This window comes from Sapajus apella, unplaced genomic scaffold (assembly GCF_009761245.1).
Source record: "Sapajus apella isolate SASKATOON/1434 unplaced genomic scaffold, GSC_monkey_1.0 scaffold3, whole genome shotgun sequence".
NCBI classification, from domain to species: domain Eukaryota; kingdom Metazoa; phylum Chordata; class Mammalia; order Primates; family Cebidae; genus Sapajus; species Sapajus apella.
The window spans coordinates 7,624,384-7,642,720 of NW_022436943.1; the positions used below are offsets into that span (position 1 = coordinate 7,624,384).

Below are 18,337 nucleotides of genomic sequence, written 5' to 3' on the forward strand. Positions count from 1 at the left end.
AAACAGTCTGTGAGAAAATCCTGGTATCAGTCCTTCTAGTGCCACCATGAAATTGAGAGTTGGCTGGGCACAGTGGCTCACTCCTGTAATCTCAGCACTTTGGGAGGCAGGGTTGGGCAGACCATTGGATGCCAGGAGTTCAAGACAAGCCTGGCCAACATGGCAAAACCCCATCTCTACCGAAAAATACAAAAATTAGCTGGGCGTGGTGGTACGCATCTGTAGTCCCTGCTGCTTGGGAAGCTGAGGCACAAGAATTGCTTGAACCCAGGAGGTGGAGGTTGCAGTGAGCCAAGATTGTGCCACTGTACTCCAGCCTGGGCCATAAAGTGACTCTGTTTCAAGAAAAAGAAAAAGAAGATAGTAAGAGTTAATTCACTTTCCTATCTTTGTCTAGTTGATATTAGTGTTTTACTTTTCTACCACCATGTGGATAATAGGAAAGTGGAGTAGAAGGAGTGGTAGGGTGAGGATAAATAAGGAAGGCACCTCCCCTGGTACTGTCCTTCACTGTCATAAGGAAGGGAATAAAATGTTATCGGGAGTTTGAGAAATTATACAGATATCCTTATTACCCATTAACTGTTTTCTTGAGCATTAGGTATTGGGCAGGCAAACTGAAAAATGTCCACAGTCTCTGATGTCTCCCATTGCTTGTCCTTCACCCCATCCCCATCCTGTTTCTATAATCTTTATCCTCATCTCTAAATCTTGGTGACATTACTGTAACCAGTGGTGAGATATCAGAAGTATTAGGGAACATGTAATTATTCCTTTTTATTTGCATCTACTTATTGTTGCTTTCTGAGTTTTTGTTTTTGTGTGCATTTTATAATGTACATGATATGTAGTGAACCATGTATATGTATAAATGATAATACATATATTCAGACTGAGTGCTTACTTTTCTTTAACCGATCACGAATACCCTCAAAAAAACTTCGCTGTCAACTATCTTGTTCGTGCAGCAACCTGATCCTCTGAGCTTTAGCCAATGACTGTCTCCTTTTTCCTGATAACTAAGGCCTGGGAATTCTGTGCTTTGGACTCTCCCAGGCCTTTAATAAATTTCCTTTTGATGCTCGTCCAATGGAACTAGCATTGCTATTTGACATTTTGAATTTCTTATTTCAGCATGTGACCTTGTAGGGTGTTGTTTTGAGGGAATCAAATCTTGATCTCAATCCAGTGAGCTTAACCCTTGCATGTTTATCCACCAAGGTCATGGCCAGTTAAATACTTTGGTTATTCATATAATGCCCCAGAAAATTAAAGCTGGTCCTCAATTAAAAGTTTATTCTCTTCAACCTATGTGTGGCCTAACTCAAATTATTTGGTATGACCTTATAAATTTGAGACACAAAATGTTTATATTCTTAGCTTCTTAAAACCTCCACCAATTAGATATGTTAGAATATCTAGTAACCATTTAATAGCAAATACCTGTCTCTACATATAAAGAGCAAAATGTATATATACAACCCAGGGTCATTTAATTTCTTTTTAAGTTGGATTCTTTTGGGCCAAGGGATGGTTTTTTTTTTTAATATAATAGATCTAAATTTATACACTTGGCTACTCTTCCAGGACAGCCTTGTCCCCGACATAAATCATCTCATTTCAGTAGCTACAGTAAATAATTGGGCCCCTGGGACATTGTTTTCCATCTCCTCTGCAGAGAGCCTCCTACAACCTCTGGGTTCTCCCCTGGGTGTGCAGGGTGATGGTGCCATTGCCTCTGGCCTTTTCATTTATTATTTATTTCATTTATTTCAGGATTCAGAACAAATTGGAATTGGCAAAAAATGGAGAGAGTCTGTAGAAGGATAAATCCAAGGCTCTCATAATTACCAGAAACTCTGGGGAAAGCAGAAAGGGAAAAAAGAACAAGAGAAAAACAAAATGAAATATTTCAAATCAGGAGACTTAAAAGAAAAACACTTACAACAGTGAATTCTCAGGTCTCAATAACAAAAAGGCTGTTTTAATAAAGTTTTTTTGTTTTGTTTTTGTAAGGCCAAACAACTTCCGTTGCTAGCAGGCGGAGAGGGCTGGGTCTAGGCCAGGAGCTCTACCAGGAAGCTGATAAAGACTTACAGTATTGCCTCCCTGGGGCCAAGAGCATCCCTATAAGCCTCTGTTTTTCCTGTAGTAAACACCCATGGATTATTTTTCCCAGTCCCTAGAGTATAAAAGGGTCAGCTTACTACCAAGTTATAATAAAGTTTTCTCTTTGGTTTCTGGTTTATGAAATACTTCCCAGCTTTTGTACAAAGATTAATTTGCTGCAATAGAACTTGATTACAATTCAGTAGCTTTTATCCTACAACTTTCACCTTGAGCCAATTCCTGTAGAAACAGAGTTTTTAAGTGATACAATCCCAACCGATATCAAGCAAGGCATCTTACTCAAAGGCAGTGTAATGTGTGCGAATGCTCGTTAGCCCAGAAACCAACATAGAGTCAGCGCTTAATAAAGTGTCTCTGTTTTCTTCTCTATATAAATATAGATAAAATCAGTATCTAAACACACATATACATTTCTGCCATCCAGAATTGGAGAGTTTGAATGAATTCTAGAGAATTACATAGTTCAGCAATGTGATAGATAAGCACTATTATTATTCATGTTGTTCAGATGAAGAAACTGAAGTCTAGAAAGGTGAAATAACTTGGAGAATCACAGTCAGGATTCAAATGCAGACCTGTGTAACTCCAGTAATTCTGTCCTAAACACTATGTTAGATTTCCTCCTAGGTCCACTCAAACTCATGGCATCCTTTTGAAAGTATTCACTATTTATTGCAGTGTAGCAAATCATCCCCAAAATTAGTGACTTAAAAGAACAATGATTTATTTTCTTGTAAAGTTTCTGTGGGTTAGGAATTCAGGACTGATAAAGCAGTTTTGACTCCGCATTTTTCATGAGCTTGCAGTCAGATGTTGGCTGAGACCGCAGCTATCTGATGGCTTGCTGGTGCTGGAACATGCACTTTCAAGGAGTCCCACTTGCATAACTGGCAAATTAGTGCTGATTCCTGGCTGGGGCTTCTGCAGCTCTCCATGTGGCTCTGTCCACAGGACTTTTGAGTATCCTTATAGCATGGTGGCTGGCTTTCCTCATAATGAGTGATCCAAAAGACCAAGGCTGAAGCCATGATGTTTTTTTTTGTATGAACTAGCCTCAGAAGTAACATACCATTATTCCCACCACACGTCTATTGATCACACAGCTACCTTTAACTCCATGTGTGATGGACTATATACAGGTGTGAATACCACAAGGCTATCATAGCAAACCACTACTTATTCTCTTTTTGCATAACTCCCTTCCAACCCTACTGTAACCTGTCAGTCTATATTGGCCCATCATGGACACCTCAATAAATATTAGCCTAGCCAATGAACTTAATAAACATTTGGATTCAGGAAGGTGAAGAAATGCTTCCAATTTTTTGAGCATTGCTAGAGAAATTATGGAACTTAAGCTTTTGAAAATGACTCACTTTTCCCACCTGCTTTTCCTTTTCAGAAACTCTTGGCCTACATTCCCTACAACCCTGTAATCCAGTAGTTGTGCAGGGAGCCTCACAACCGAGGCTGAACCTTACCACTGCTTTGTCTGCCTCCACTGAGAACATGAGAATAGGTTTGGCATGATGGTGCTTCTCAACTGATCAGCCTTTTTCCTGATTAACTGCTCAGGAGAACTTCTAATGGAGACTCTAGTCCTAGAGACAGCTGTGAAACAGGTCTCTTAGACACTCCAGAGTCAGCCACAAGCCAATTTCTGTAATAATAAAGAGCTATACATATCCCCATGCATTAATAATGCTGGTTTTGTGATGGGTATTTAGAAATACAGTGTATTGAAAAATGCCTGTTTGGAAAGAAGGCCATTTGTTTTTGTTACCATCAGCTGACTAATATTCTTTTTCTTATGTATCTCTCCATCCTATATGTTACATAATGAAGATAAGCCACCAAAGCACTAGTTAAGACAGGAATTGTGTCTTTCCAGAAACAATGCCTGGTGTGATTTTTAAAAGTACAGTGTGCTTCCAGCCCCTGCGTCTTTCTTGTTCCAAGGATGTCATCATCAATGCTAATATAAATTTTTCATTGCTTGAGCCATTACAATATACAGAGAATAGATTTTTCAATTTTTCCAGTTCCACTGAGTATATTAGCAAAATTGTCTGTCTGTCAGCAGGCGTGTGGTGACGCCAGTAGCATCTCTGATTTTGATAGTTCTAATTCTTTTTATGTTTACAGATCTCCAGTGGAGAAAAGGCCAAGGACTTATTTGTAAACTCTTCTCCCATGCACTGCTTCTGATCACTTTCTTTTACATTTCTTATTCTCTTGCATGAGTCTTTAAAATGACGAATACTAAGAGCAATCTAAAGGGTATGAAGTATGTATACTTCATTGACAAAAGTGTAGGCTTTTAAAAATCATACTTTAAGATGCTTTAGTTTATTAGTTATTTTTTATACACCTGTAAGTTAAAGGCAGATCATGAGGAGGTTCTTGATCTATGCAGAATTTTCCCACATATTAGGGGCAGACTCAGAGTGGAGACATGTTCTAACACCTGGCTTGGTGAAGATTCTGGACTCATATACAATGAATGACCTATGGCAGACTGAACTCTCAACTCTTTTGTAATCTTCATGAATTATAAATGTTGCACATGCCTGCAGAATGAATTTTAGTTTCATTGTGGGGTAGTATGCAAGAAGAATCCTGGAGAGGGACATGTTGGGAGGGACAGATTAGAACATAGCAAGACTTCTTCATTGAAAAAGTGAAGTTTCTCAGGCCAAGCAGTAATATGATAAAATTATAGAATGGTATATTTGGGAAGTAGCTTCAAGGTGTGCCTTCGAGTTCCTTTCAAATTAAAATGAAGAAAGAGAGAGCAAGTGCGTGACTTAATGTTACTTGGTTAAAGGAAGATGAGTGGGCCTTAAATCAACATCTCCTGCCTTTCAGTCAGGGATTTTCCCCAATACACTGGATTATCTCAGGGAAAAAAAGAATATGAGATTAATCATGGATTTTTTTAAATTTAGATTTTTCAGGCTTAGAGACTAAAAATAAATTTTTATTTGTTTGTTTGAAATACGTGGCTCAAACAACTAATTGGATAGACTGAGTTCAACAAGAAGTCTTTTATTGTAGTGTATTGTTTGTATCTACCCATTGTGCTTCAGCTTGCAGAATAATATCCATGACATTTTGCTCTTACATTACCATGCAGACAACCTTACCAATGGATCCAACGTCATTAATATCTGTATTAGTTTCCTATTGCTGCTGTTGACAATATACCACAAATTTAGTGATAGAAACAATACAATTTAAATTTATTATCTTAATGTTCTGCAGTTCAGAAGTCTGGGGATAGGCCTTATATGGCTAGAAGCAAAGTGTGGGCAGGGCTGTCTGCCTTCTGGAGACTGCAGGGAAGAATCTGTTCCTTGCCTTTGCCATCTTCGGGAGGTTTCCCACATGCCTTGGGTCCTGGTCTCTTTTTACCAGTGGCATCATGAGGACCTCTGCTTGCCATTATACCTCCTTCTCTGACTCGGATCCTCCTGCCTCCCTCTTATTAGGGCACTTGTAATAACGTTAGTCCTTCCTTGATAATCCAAGATAATCTCCCCATCTCAAGGTACCTAATGTACTCACATCTGCAGTGTCCATTTTGCCATGCAAGGTAACAAATTCACTGGTTCAGGAGATTAGGTGTTGGACATCTTGAGGGGGCCTATTCTGTCTGTCACATCTGTTTGTTATTTAATTAGAAAATAATTGAATATGACTGTAACAGCCTTGCAAAGAGTCTGAAGACTTCAGTGTGAGTCTGATTTAGAGCACACAAGCTGGGTAACCTTGGGTAGCTTAGTTAACCTCTCTGGGTCTTAATTTCTTCATCAGCAAACTGGAGTGGACAGAATAAGAGCCAAAATATATTATGCTCTTAGTATATTCACTCATTCATAAGTCTTTAAAAAATATGATTGTGCTCTCCTTCAATCCAGGGAGTGTTAGGTGCTGAGAAGACAATAGTAAGTGGATACTCCCACAGAGTCTGTCTCAGGTGCTTTTAGGCTGGTAGAGGAGGCAGTCCATCATCACATTTGTAATCCAACAAAGAGAGGTAAAATTTCGAAGAGGATTGCATTCTACTGTAAAGGGACTTGTGTTACGGGAGTTTCTAATGCAGGATTTGACCTACAAGGGAGCTTGGGGAAGACACCCCTGAGAAATTGACTCCCAAATGGAGACCTGGTGATGGTGTAGGCACCAATGAGGCAGAGAAGGGAGGAAGGTGCAGGTGCAGAGACTCATGAGAGAAGGAAGGAGAGTGAGTTGAAGGGGATTGAAGAAGGCTGTTGTCTTGGAGCAGGAAGATGAACTATATCAGTCCCAGGCCAACAGTGCAGGATCTACACTTCCACTGATTTTGGCAAATGACAGGCAAATCCCTGAACTTTCCTATGCCTCAGTTTCCACACTGATAACATAGAGATAACAATAATAGTAGTTCTTATGGAATGTGCAGCTTACATAAGAAAATTCATGAAATCACTGTGTCAGTGCTCCATGAATCTTAGTAATTGTGCTAATCATAATCTCACTTATCCTTGCATCGACCTTATGAAGTAAGTAGAAACTAAGGTGGAGAATATTAAGTAGCTTGTCCAGGGTCATACAGCCAGTGACAGATCAGGGATTTGGAACGAGGCGCATCCGCCTGTGTGGAGCTGGTGTTCTGCACCACAGCATCCCCAACCCCAGAGCGTGGCTTTGAGAGATAAATGGGATAGTATGCTGAGAGTGCTTTGTAAAGTAAACCTAAATCCATAAATAAAAGGCTTGTGATTATTCACATTATCCTCCTCACCACTATTTTTCTTCTATTATTACTCATAACAAGGGGAATGTAAGCTGGCTGAGGCTGACCCATTTTATTTCTTCCTCTACGTCATTTTCTCTCTAAATAAATTCCAGTAAAAACAAAGGGAACAGGACTAAGCAGGAGATGCAAAGTGCAGTCGTGTTTTCATTGACTCTGTGGCTTCATTCCTTTTGGCCCAGATGCCAGAGCTTATTTCTGAGGGGCCAGGAAAAACGAGAACAGCTCACTCTCTGTTATGCCCTTAGATTGTAGAAATTAAGTGTTTGGGACAATCTGGTAAATTCAGATAACCACATAAGCCATTTGGGGTTTACTTAATATTAAAGAATTAGAACATTAAAAGTATCAAAGCTATATAAGTATGTTTAATCTTCATTTAATAATTTTGAAGACACTTCAAAATTCTGCTCTTTCTCAGGATTTCTACCACCATTTCAATCATCTTGGCCCTGATAAAGTGCAAGAGTGCTGGCTTAATAGGCATTTTTAGTTGGTAGAATGCCAGATAATCATCTCTTACTGGAAGTGGTCATAGATTGAAATTTGAATTTGTTGATTCTGTAAATCTGGAATAATACAGTGAGGGTTTTGAAATAGTCTCCTTTTAATTTCATCATTAATGTGAAACAATAAAAAGGATTAGATCTTAAGTGGAAAATGTATAACTCCAAAATGCTTCCTTAACTAAATCAGACAGAATATGAAAAGAAGAAAGAAGATCTTCCGTTTGTCAAGTGATAGATTCTTTTTATCAGTCACAGATGTCTGACACTGTCGGAATACGAGACTTTAGCAATTACGATGCTGGAAAGATATTGAAGGACAGATTTATTTTCACAGACATGCACAAAATGTATATTTGTATTGCTTTTTCTGTGTGGTTGTTATTTTATGATTGTTTGGTATTGAAGAAGACTTGAAGAAGAATCTAATATCAACTGACATATCTCAATCCTGCTACAAATTCAGGGCAAGAATCCAACTAATGAAAAGGTATGACATGAATTATTATGATTAGGTGTATGCTAGTGCAAATTTACAGGTTTCAAAATCTGGTCATTGAATAGCTGAGTTTAGAACTAAAGAAGCCACTGACAGCTTGGAGCTCAGCTTTCAAAGTTGGAACCAGCAGTGTATCTTATGCATTGACTGAAATAATGCAATGAAATTCTTTTCTCTCTTAACAAGCTTCCTCCAGTCATGAAATTCCCTTTGCTATGCTGCAACCCCAATGTAAAAAAGAAGAACATGTTCAGATATTGGAAAACCATAGGCCATTACCTACTTTATCACTCATATCAAAGACACTGAAAAGATAGCACATGTACAATTGATGGATTATTCTCATCATGAAAGTCTGATCACCCCACTTGGGTTTTCAAACAAGGCATTTAATAACCACTGCCTTGTTAAAAGGTGGAAAATGATCTGGCTTGTGGCCTGATAGGACGAGGTTTTATTGATTTTGCTGAGGCCCTTGACTTGGGAGATCACAGGCTTCTTAAGGGCAAACTTAAAAGGAAGCATTGAGATGGATGAGTAATTACCTGTGTGATGGATGTCATTCTGTAAACATCAGGATCGGGTAGCTTCTCCTTGGAGTATCAGGTGGTGGGGGAGGGAGAGAACATAGTTGAAGTCTCATTTCAACCAGTTTTAGTCTTTTTGCCTATTTATAAATGAGCTGTGCTCTGTTGGAGTATGGGGTTATAGATGATTTTGAAAAGATGTGCCTTTGTTTCTTAACTTAAATGTTGGTTTACAAGGATAAAGAGATTTTTATGGCTGCTAGAACAACATAATGATGATATTTCAAATGCTGCTCAAAAAAACCCCAACAACTTGATAAATGCTATTTGTTATCGTGGTTCTTGGTCTATTCAGCTCTCTGAATCCTGGGCTCCAAAAGGGGCCAGGCTGAGCTTGAGGCAATATCAGAGAAGAGACCACTGATGGAAATTTGGGGAAGGAGGCACAGAGTGGGAGTCAGTGCTCAAGAGATTTGGAGGCTTACAGGGGGCTGGAGCATGGAGGTGACAAAGCAGCACTCAGTGATAGAATAGGCGGGAGGGACCACAGGGAATGGAGCCCTGGGTGGGCAGTGTTCTGTGGACTGGGAGGTGGCTCGCCCGGAGATTATAGAGTGGGGTTGTTCTCAGGCCTGTCTCCTGTGGCCCTTGTGCTTTCTTTCAATTGGCTTCACAAACTGCGACTTAACCAAGTTATCTTGAGGGTGGAGAGGGAGTAGAGGAAGGAGTTGTGTTTACTGAAATCCACTGGGCTGCTGAACCCAGGTGATACCTGAAATTCCTTTAATGTTGTAACACTGAATTGAACAATCCTTTTAATGTGGAAGAAAAAACCATTTTTTTCTCCAATCTATTGGATATAGTGGAATGGGTATGAGTTTTGGAGTCACACAGATGGGGTCATGTGGGTCTATTTATGGCCCCAGGCACTGTAAGACCTTGGGCAAGTTTAATTCTCTAACCTTGACTTTCTCTCATTTTTCTACCATTCATTTATCGAACATCTATATTGCTTCTTATTTTCAAAGAGATTCTACTTTAATATGGACATTAATAAGTAAATAAAGAAATGAAATATTATAGCTACTGTAATATACTGGATAGAAGACATAGAAGAGTGAAGGCCCAAAAAAAGGAAGATTGAATTTTCTGAACAGAGTATGGGCCTGGAAACTATACAGAGAGGAGGTAACTGAGTCCTGAAAAGATGACCAGCTGGGAATGTGGTTGCAGAGGTAGGCAGGCGCCAAGTCATGGAGGGACTGGAGTTGTCAAGGTGCCGAGGGTGCTCCCTGTTGGGAGTGTCTTTGATTGTGTGAGAGATAAATGGGTCTGTATATAGTCTAGGGAGAAAGAGGGCACATACCTGTAAAATAAATTTGCCCTGGGCAAAAGGTTATATGAACTTACTGCGGAGATTCCTTTTAAAGTTCCAAATTCTACAAGGAAGAAAAAGGTATGGCCTTATTTTTGATCTCTTTATCCATTTTGTTCATCTGTGGCAACTAAAGTTTTGCCTTCTAATGGGGATCACAAATTGATATTATCCTGGAGTATTTAAGTAATGTACTGAGTCTCCATGCTATATAATAGTGATGAAGGATGACTTAAACATGATTATTGTTCTCAATAAGAGATTCTGGTTCAATAGGTACAATCAAGTATGTAAATAAATAAATGCAATATTATTATAGGAGAAATTACTTTGACTGTCTGGTAGCACATCCTCTATCCCCAAGTGAGAGACTTACCTTCTGCAGTTATTTCTGTTGTAAGAGATATGGAGTCTCCTACCCATTTCTACAGGAAGGAAGTTTTTGCTTTTCATGCAGTTGTGACTCTATTGGCTTCCCTTCTGTGGGCTGAAGAACAATGTTTCTGTGCATCATATAGCAGGACAAGTCAGCAACCAAAGAGCTTAATGTGATATGTGAATTCTTTGTAAATATCATACAGGTTTGACTTGATTGATACTAGATAGAAGCATCATCAAAGCATTTCTTCTTTTTTTATGTTTTGAAAACTTTTACTACTCATAAGTACAGGAAAAAGAGAAGTTTAAAAAATTAACAAATACCGGGAAGTTACAGAGTTATAAGAAATCATAAAAGCACTAGTAAATAGTTATCCCTGGTCATCATTCAGTCACATTTGGGGCTTAACCTGCTTTCTTTTAGCCTCTGTCCAAACTCCCTTCTTAGAAGTTGCTTCCTGGGAGCCCCTGTCCAGTGTTATCTGTGCTGGGTGATAGACCAGGCTACTCAGACTCTAGCATGAGGTAGATTCAAGTTGGCACCACTGCTGTGTCTGAATCCCAGGTTGTTCCTTCTGGCCCTGGGTGGAACTCTACTTCTATTCTCCAGCCACCCTGGATCCCTAACCCCCTGAGTAGGAAGGCACTTTCCTATCTGGCCTCCAGTATTTCTTCTTTGAGCTCTAGGCTATCTGGCTTCAACCTTTAATTACCTCCTTTATCCCTTTGTGAGGTTTCTCTATTTCCTTATAACTTGGCTTTCTCTCCTGGTCTGTTTTTCTCTCCAGTTAGATTTGTCTGAAATATATCCACTAGCCAGTAATAAGCTGGCTGTACTCTTAAGTAAAGCTATTTTTATTTACCCTCTTCTAAACTAGTATTTGGGCCCAATCTTAATGTAGTTCTGTGGCTTCTACCATCATCTTGGGAGATTCTGCACTTCATTGGTTTTTTTCCAGTAGCCATCTCTCCATGTTTCAAAATTCCTCCTGCTATTCTACCTCTCACCAACTTTCTGTTTTTTAAGAGATGCTATTACTTTGCCACTTAATTTCAGAGGGAAGTGAAATGCTGAACTCATCGAAGAATCAATCCCTTGCCAGTTGAGAATACTAGCTCCTCCCACTTCTCCAGGTTCATTTTACTAACTGATAATGCAGGTGCCTCACACCCCAGTAAGTATTATTAACAGAACCTAAGAAGTACAATTCTATAATACCAAAATACACAAAACAACAATGTAGAAATTACATATATAGTATAGGAAAAAAACAACAACAAGAAAATAAGAGGAAATCCCTTGTTTGATTTCCTACTTGAAATAACGTTTTTAAAAGGTAAGATCCAAGAGTGAAATCATGAAGATGAGGTGCCAAAAATATATATTAATTCCACCATTAAATGAATTGATCAGTTCTGTGTGAAGAAGAAACATGAGTGGGACTTGGGAGAATGGTACTTGGGAGAATATTCTGCTAAGTGTTGTAATGAAATATTGCAGTTATATTCCAATGATGTGATACTGTATACTAGAGGAATAGATGGGATATTATTTTTCTATGTGAGAAAGTACTCAATGACTAGAAATATATTTTTTATTATATGGATTTTTATGTATTTGTATAAATTGGCTGTTTTCCACAGAAAAAGTGAATACATAAGGTACTTCATTTTGTCAGAACAATTTATAGTGAAGTATTGTTATAAATAATAACTATGTGTGAAGGGCATTTGAACTGAAGGATAATCTCTGTTGGATAGTAAACTGCCAGAAATTTCTTGATATCCCACAGAAAAGAAGAAGAGGAATATCACAGGCCAAGTTAATGGGTTTTTTAAATTTTCATTTTTCCTCTATATTTTAAGCCCACTGCTCATTCCTTGGCTTAGACCTCAATTCGAGCATATCCATGGGACCTTTCCTAATTGTTCATATCTGATGGGATAGACTAGATTGGAAGCCCTATTCATATGGCTCCCCCAAAACTTAACTGTTAACAGCCTATTGTTGACTGGAAGCCTTACTGATAACATAAATAGTTGATTCACATATATTTTGTATATGTATTATTACCCTATTATCATAATAAATAAGCTAGGGAAAAGAAAATTTTGTAAGAAAATCATAAGGAAAAGAAAATACATTTATTATTAAGTAGAAGTGGAAAATATATTATTCATTAAGTAGAAGTGGATAATCATAAAGGTCTTCAGCTTTATTGTCTTCATACTGAGTAGGCTGAGGAGGAAGGAGAAAAGGAGCTGCTCTTGCTGTGGCCAGGGTGGAATGGTAGAGAGAGAGAGAAAAACTCTGCGTATATGCAGACATGTGCAGTTGAAACCTGTGTTGGTCAAGGCTCAACTGTTCTTTGTGTTTTGTTCTATGAAAATAATGGATGCTGTTGAAAGCAGATTCTATATTAGAAATGTGTTCATGAATATTAGCCCATTTGGGGGAACATCTGTTTAATGAAGGTGTTTGGACTGCAGTTTTTATGAATAATATTTGAGCATATGTAATGTTTTCATTAATAAAATTATCAGTCTATCCATATATTTCCAAAACATATCCATAAAATGTTGGGGTGTTTTGGGTAGTAAAAAGTGGTGTTTCTTGAGAGAGTTGTAAAAGGAAGGCATTTCACGTGGCTTGATTGGAGACAAGTAACGCCTTAGGAGAGGCCACAGACTTTGCAGTAAGTAGGACCTGGTTCAGTTCCGGTTGCACCATCTGTGTGAACCACATCATGTTACTTAACCTCTTTAGCCCCTAATTCTTCATCAGTATAATGGGATTAATAATATATAATCAAGGGATATTAATAAATGTCCTTACCCAGTGCCAGTCACATTATAAGTTTCAACAAATGATGGTTATTATCATTAAATGTAAATTCATGAGTAACTTTGAAGGAATCTCATCTCTCACATGATAGTGAACTGCTTAGGTTATCTGCAAATAACTTGGTTTATTTTTAGAATGACCCTAACTTGAGGATCTCTAAAAGTCTTGTTTTCACATCAGCTGCTTAGATTGGCTGTGGTAATTCACCTAGCAGCCTAGCAGAAGAGTTTTCCACATAGGGAGTTGACCACACTGACCTGTAATGATTCCAAGCATCAGTGGCTAAGAAGTACCAGACCAAAAAGAAATTGTGTGTGTGTGTGTGTGTATATATACACACACTTAAATTACATACAAATATATATATTTATATATATTTAAAATTGTATATATATTTATATATATAAATATATATATACAAATATTTATATTTAAATTTGTATATATATATTTATATATACATAAAATATACATTTTATATTTAAACTTGTATGTATATAAATATATATACATTTAAATATAAAACCCCAAAATATAATTACATGGCATCAAAATAATAACTCCTATTTTTTCCTCACAATATGTGCTTATTATAAGAAATTTAGCTCACACCTGTAATTCCAGCACTTTGGGAGGCCGAGGTGGGCGGATCACGGGGTCAAGAGATCGAGACCATCCTGGCCAACATGGTGAAACCCTGTCTCTACTAAAAATACAAAAAAATTAGCTGGGCGTGGTGGTGCGTGCCTGTAATCCCAGCTGCTCGGGAGGCTGAGGCAGGAGAATTGCTTCAGCCGGGGGCGTGGAGGTTGCAGTGAGCTGAGGTGGTGCCACTGCACTCCAGCCTGGCACCTGGTGATGGAGTGAGACTGTATCTCAAAAAAAAAAAAATTACTCCAATATAATTTACAATTGTTAACATTTATTTCAATATACATCTGTTTAGTCTTTGTCTAAACTACAGTGTATTTTTCCTAACAAAAATTGAACATATTTCTTTGAAGTATGCTTTTTTGATATAATGATGTCTTGTGATCACATTTTTCAAGTCTTTAAAGAACTCTAGCATATTTTTATGAACGTAGAAATATTACAGATATAATAGATACATAGAATATTATAAATATATCATACTTTAATCAACTCATTTTCAAACATTTATTATATTTGATATTTTATTATTATGAATAAGACTGTGGTAAATGTTCTCTTAGTTATTAAGCATTTATAAGCATGCATTAAAATTCCTTAGGATAACCTTCTGAAGGTGAAATTTTGGGGTTAAATGCCATAATAATAGACATTGTTGGTTGCCAGTACATCCTTTTTCTTCTTTCTCTTTCCTGACAAGGATCTCAATTCTCTTTAGTTTTCCACTTCTCATCTGTGCAGCCAATTGCCATGGGAGACACTGAGCCCACCCTAATGCTAAGGGTGACTTTAATCAGCCAGTTACATTTCTTTTGTCAATGATTGATGCAGGACTGGCTTGGGATCTTGAGAGAGCAAGAAAAGTTTACTGGGAGCTTCAGAAAAAGTTATTCGTCATTTTTTGGGAGGATATTCAGAAGTGACTTCCCTCTTTTGCTCTGTTAGATATAATAATAAAACATCAAATATAACAAATGTTAGGTATGGATATGAGACCTCAGAAACCCCAGAACTTATTCTTTGTCTGATGGAAAGCCCACACATGGAAAAGACAGCCATAAAGAACAGAAGTAGAGCCACTGGGCTAAATTAAGCAGCAACTTGCTCAACCTTTCCACATCTAGTTATGTGAGCAATCCATTTCCTCATGTCCAAAACGGCTTGATTGGGGTTTTCAGTTACTTATAGCCCAAAGCATGACAACTGATATGGTAATCAGAATTTAAGGCTTTTAAGTACGTAACATTCTGATTTTAATCAGAAAGTACCACCGGAAGGTTCATACTAATTTATTCTCCTACAAGCAAGCAGTACAGTTTCTTGAAACATACACTAAAGTTTATTTTGGACCACATGAAAATGAATTTATTATCAAAATATATGGCTTTTTTTGTGTCACTGTCCTGGAAGATGCAAACTGTCGTTTCTTCGAACAAGTTGTATCCATTGCTCTTTTCTCCTCTTCACCTCTCTTCTTCTACCTACCTTTAGGTATATCAAGGATTGGTCTAAAAGAACATAAACTGGATTGGGCACAGTGGCTCATGTCTGTAATCCTAGCACTTTGGGAGGCTGAGGTGGGAGGACTACTTGAGTGCAGCCTAGGGAACATACAGAGACCCTGTCTCTACAAAAAAAAAAAAAAAAGTAAGAAAGGAAGGAAAGAGGGAGGAAAGGAGTGAGGAAGGGAAGGAAGGAAGAAAGGAGAGAGGGAGGGATGGAGGGAGGGAAGGAAGGGAGGAAGGAAGGAGGGAGGGAGGGAGGGAGGGAAGAGAGGAAGGAAGGAAGGAAGATGAAAAAATAGGCATGGTGGCCATGTGCCTGTAATCTCAGCTACTCCAGAGACTGAGGTGGGAAGAAAGCTGGAGCCTGGGAAGTTGAGGCTGCAGTGAGCCATGATTGTGCCACTGCACTCTAGGCTGGTTGATGGAGTGACACTGCATCTCAAAAACAAAAACAAACAAAAAAGCCATAAATTGTTTACTAAGTGTCCTGTGTTCAAATTCCCCCATCTGCCATTAATTGTACTGATAATATTAAATAGTTTATTAACTCTGTGACTCACTTCATTCACTTGCCCTCTCTAACTGATAGTTTTCCTGTTTGGAATAAAGAAAATCAATTCAAAAGAAAGCTTTTTAAAAAAATGCAGAAGTATTATCCATTTATTTGTCATCTATAACTTATGTTTTTACAATTCTGTTTTCTATTTCTTTTTTTGATTTTGCTTTAACTTGCTCTTGAAAAGCTCCAGCTTCAGATCCCTCAATTTCTCCCCAAGAATTCTAGAATCTTTCAAGGACAGGGAGTTCTCTACTCCCTGCCATGTAGCATCTACCATTCTATTCCTCTTTGGCTTTTGTAGCCATGTCTTTTCCCACTGCTGATATCCAGGCCAGAGTTGTGCCAGGGACACACCAGAGCACTACTGTTGTGCTATCGTCACAAAAGTGCCAATGCCCAAGTGCTGATGTTACAGTACTCTTCAAGGGGAAGAGAATAATGTCTGATTTTGAGTATGCAGCATTTGCCATTGGTTCTGATAACACCAGCAACATTCTCCCTGGGCCTTCTCATGTATCAGTTTTTGCCTCTGAAAATGTTTTCTGTAATCTCCTCCAAACCCACTAATACGTAACTAACGCTTATGTATTAGTCTGTTCTCATGCTGCTAATAAAGACATAACCAAGACTGAGTAATTTATAAAGGAAAGAGGTTTAATGGACTCACAGTTCCACATGGCTGGGGAGGCCTCACAATCATGGCAGAAGATAAAGGAAGAGCAAAGGAACATCTTACATGGTGGCAGGCAAGAGTGCTTGTGCAGGGGAACTCCCCTTTATAAAACCATCAGATCTCATCAGACTTATTCACTACCAGGAGAACAGTATGGGAGAAACTGCTCCCATGATTCGATTATCTTCACCTGGCCCTGCCCTTGACACTGCAGATTATTACAATTTAAGGTGAGATTTGGGTAGGGACACAGACAAACCATATCATCTTGTCCTTCCTTAAAGTGTCAACTTAAATGTTTCTTCTTCCAGATATTTCTCTGCCTCAGTTTTTTTGTCCTCTTGCCTGGATCTTGGGAAAATAAATCAACCATAAAACAGAGTAAAATTAGTAGATAAATAATAAATAAATGAGTAGTGTCCATATATTCAACCAGTATTTATTTATTTATTTACTTATTTTTTGACACAGGGTCTCATCTGTTGCCCAGGCTCGAGTGTGGTGGTACAGTCTGGGCTCACTGCAACCACTGGGACCCCAGATGCACACCATCATGCTTTTTTATTTTTTGTAGGGACAGGGTCTCCCTATGTTTCCCAGGCTAGCCTCAAACTCCTGAGCTCAAGTGATCCTCCTGCCTCAGCCTCCCAAAGTGCTTGGATCACAGGTGTGAGACACCCTGCCCTGCCCTCAACTGGCATTTATTAAGTAGCTTCTATTTGCCAGGCCCTCAAGTTCAGGCTGGATATTTCTCTATGAATTTTTATAGCAATCTCAGAGTATCATTTCATGGCAAGTTGTATGTTGTAGTGTATTGCCCTATTTGTCCACCCCCACACTGGATTGTATTAATATGTTTCATTAGGCCAGGTAACTGTCATTTTTGCTTACCCTTATACCCTACACTTGAACTCCAGACTCATGTATCTTCACATAGATGTTTAATAAAATATCTAAAGTGTTATAAATCCTAAACTGAGCTCTGGTATTCTTCCTTCAAACCTGTTCCCCTTACAGGTTACTCCTATCAGAAAATGGCTATCTCTTTCTACAGGTTTAAAATATGTGGGGTCATCTTGGACTCTTCTTTTTCATCCACACTTCACACCATCAGCACATCATGTCAGTGCCACCTTCTGAATTTGAGTGTCCTTATCTTGTCCAGCATATCCAAGATCCAGCTGAGGCATGACAGATGCATAAGCTGCAAAGTTTCCCTCTCAGTCATGCAAGCGAAGACCCTGCTGACACTACATATGAACATCCCTGATGCCGAGTGCCTCCTTAAATTAAACTTGTGCTCTAGGTACTCCTCTTACTTAAACCTAGTGCTGTCCCACTGTCTAAGCTATCACGACTTTATACCTGGATACAGCAGGAACCTCTTCATAAGCCTCTCTGATGCTCTCTGTCTTTTTGTGGTTATTTCCACCACACTGCCAGCTGATCCTATGACAGTGTAAGTGAGGCCATGTCAGTCCTGTTCTCAAACCCTCCAGTGGCTTCTCATCAAGTAAAAGTAGGTGGGACCACATTGGTCTGTTGGGTGCTGATTGGCCCACCTCCCCATTTCACACTAACTTAATCTTCTACATTACACCTGCCCACCCTGCTGCTGCTTCAGTACACCAGACATGATCTGACTCAAGCCTTTGTACTTGGGAATCCTTCTGCATGGAAAGTTCTTCCCTTAGATCTTCCTCATTTCTTCCAGCACTGAGCTGAAGTACCATCTTCTCAGGAAGACCTGCTTGGCCTCCTGTCTACAATGTCAGCACACCCCTTTAGTCTCACATTCCTTCCCCTGACTTTTTTGTTTTTCTTTAGCCCACATGAATGTTAGTACACACACACACACACACACACACACACACACACACACACACACACA

At 38.7% G+C, this 18,337-nt stretch overlaps 1 long non-coding RNA gene across 2 annotated transcripts in view; it reads left to right on the forward strand.

Annotated features, from left to right (window-relative positions):
• The window catches only part of LOC116530864, a 51,278-nt gene that overhangs the window by 20,224 nt on the left and 12,717 nt on the right, over positions 1-18,337 (forward strand). Inside the window, exon 3 of one of the 2 annotated variants that reach the window (XR_004260156.1) lies at positions 1,777-3,045. The exons of the other annotated variant lie outside the window; for it this stretch is intronic. This is a non-coding gene — a long non-coding RNA (uncharacterized LOC116530864). Of the gene's footprint in view, positions 1-1,776; positions 3,046-18,337 lie in introns of those variants that run through there. 2 annotated transcript variants of the gene reach the window in all.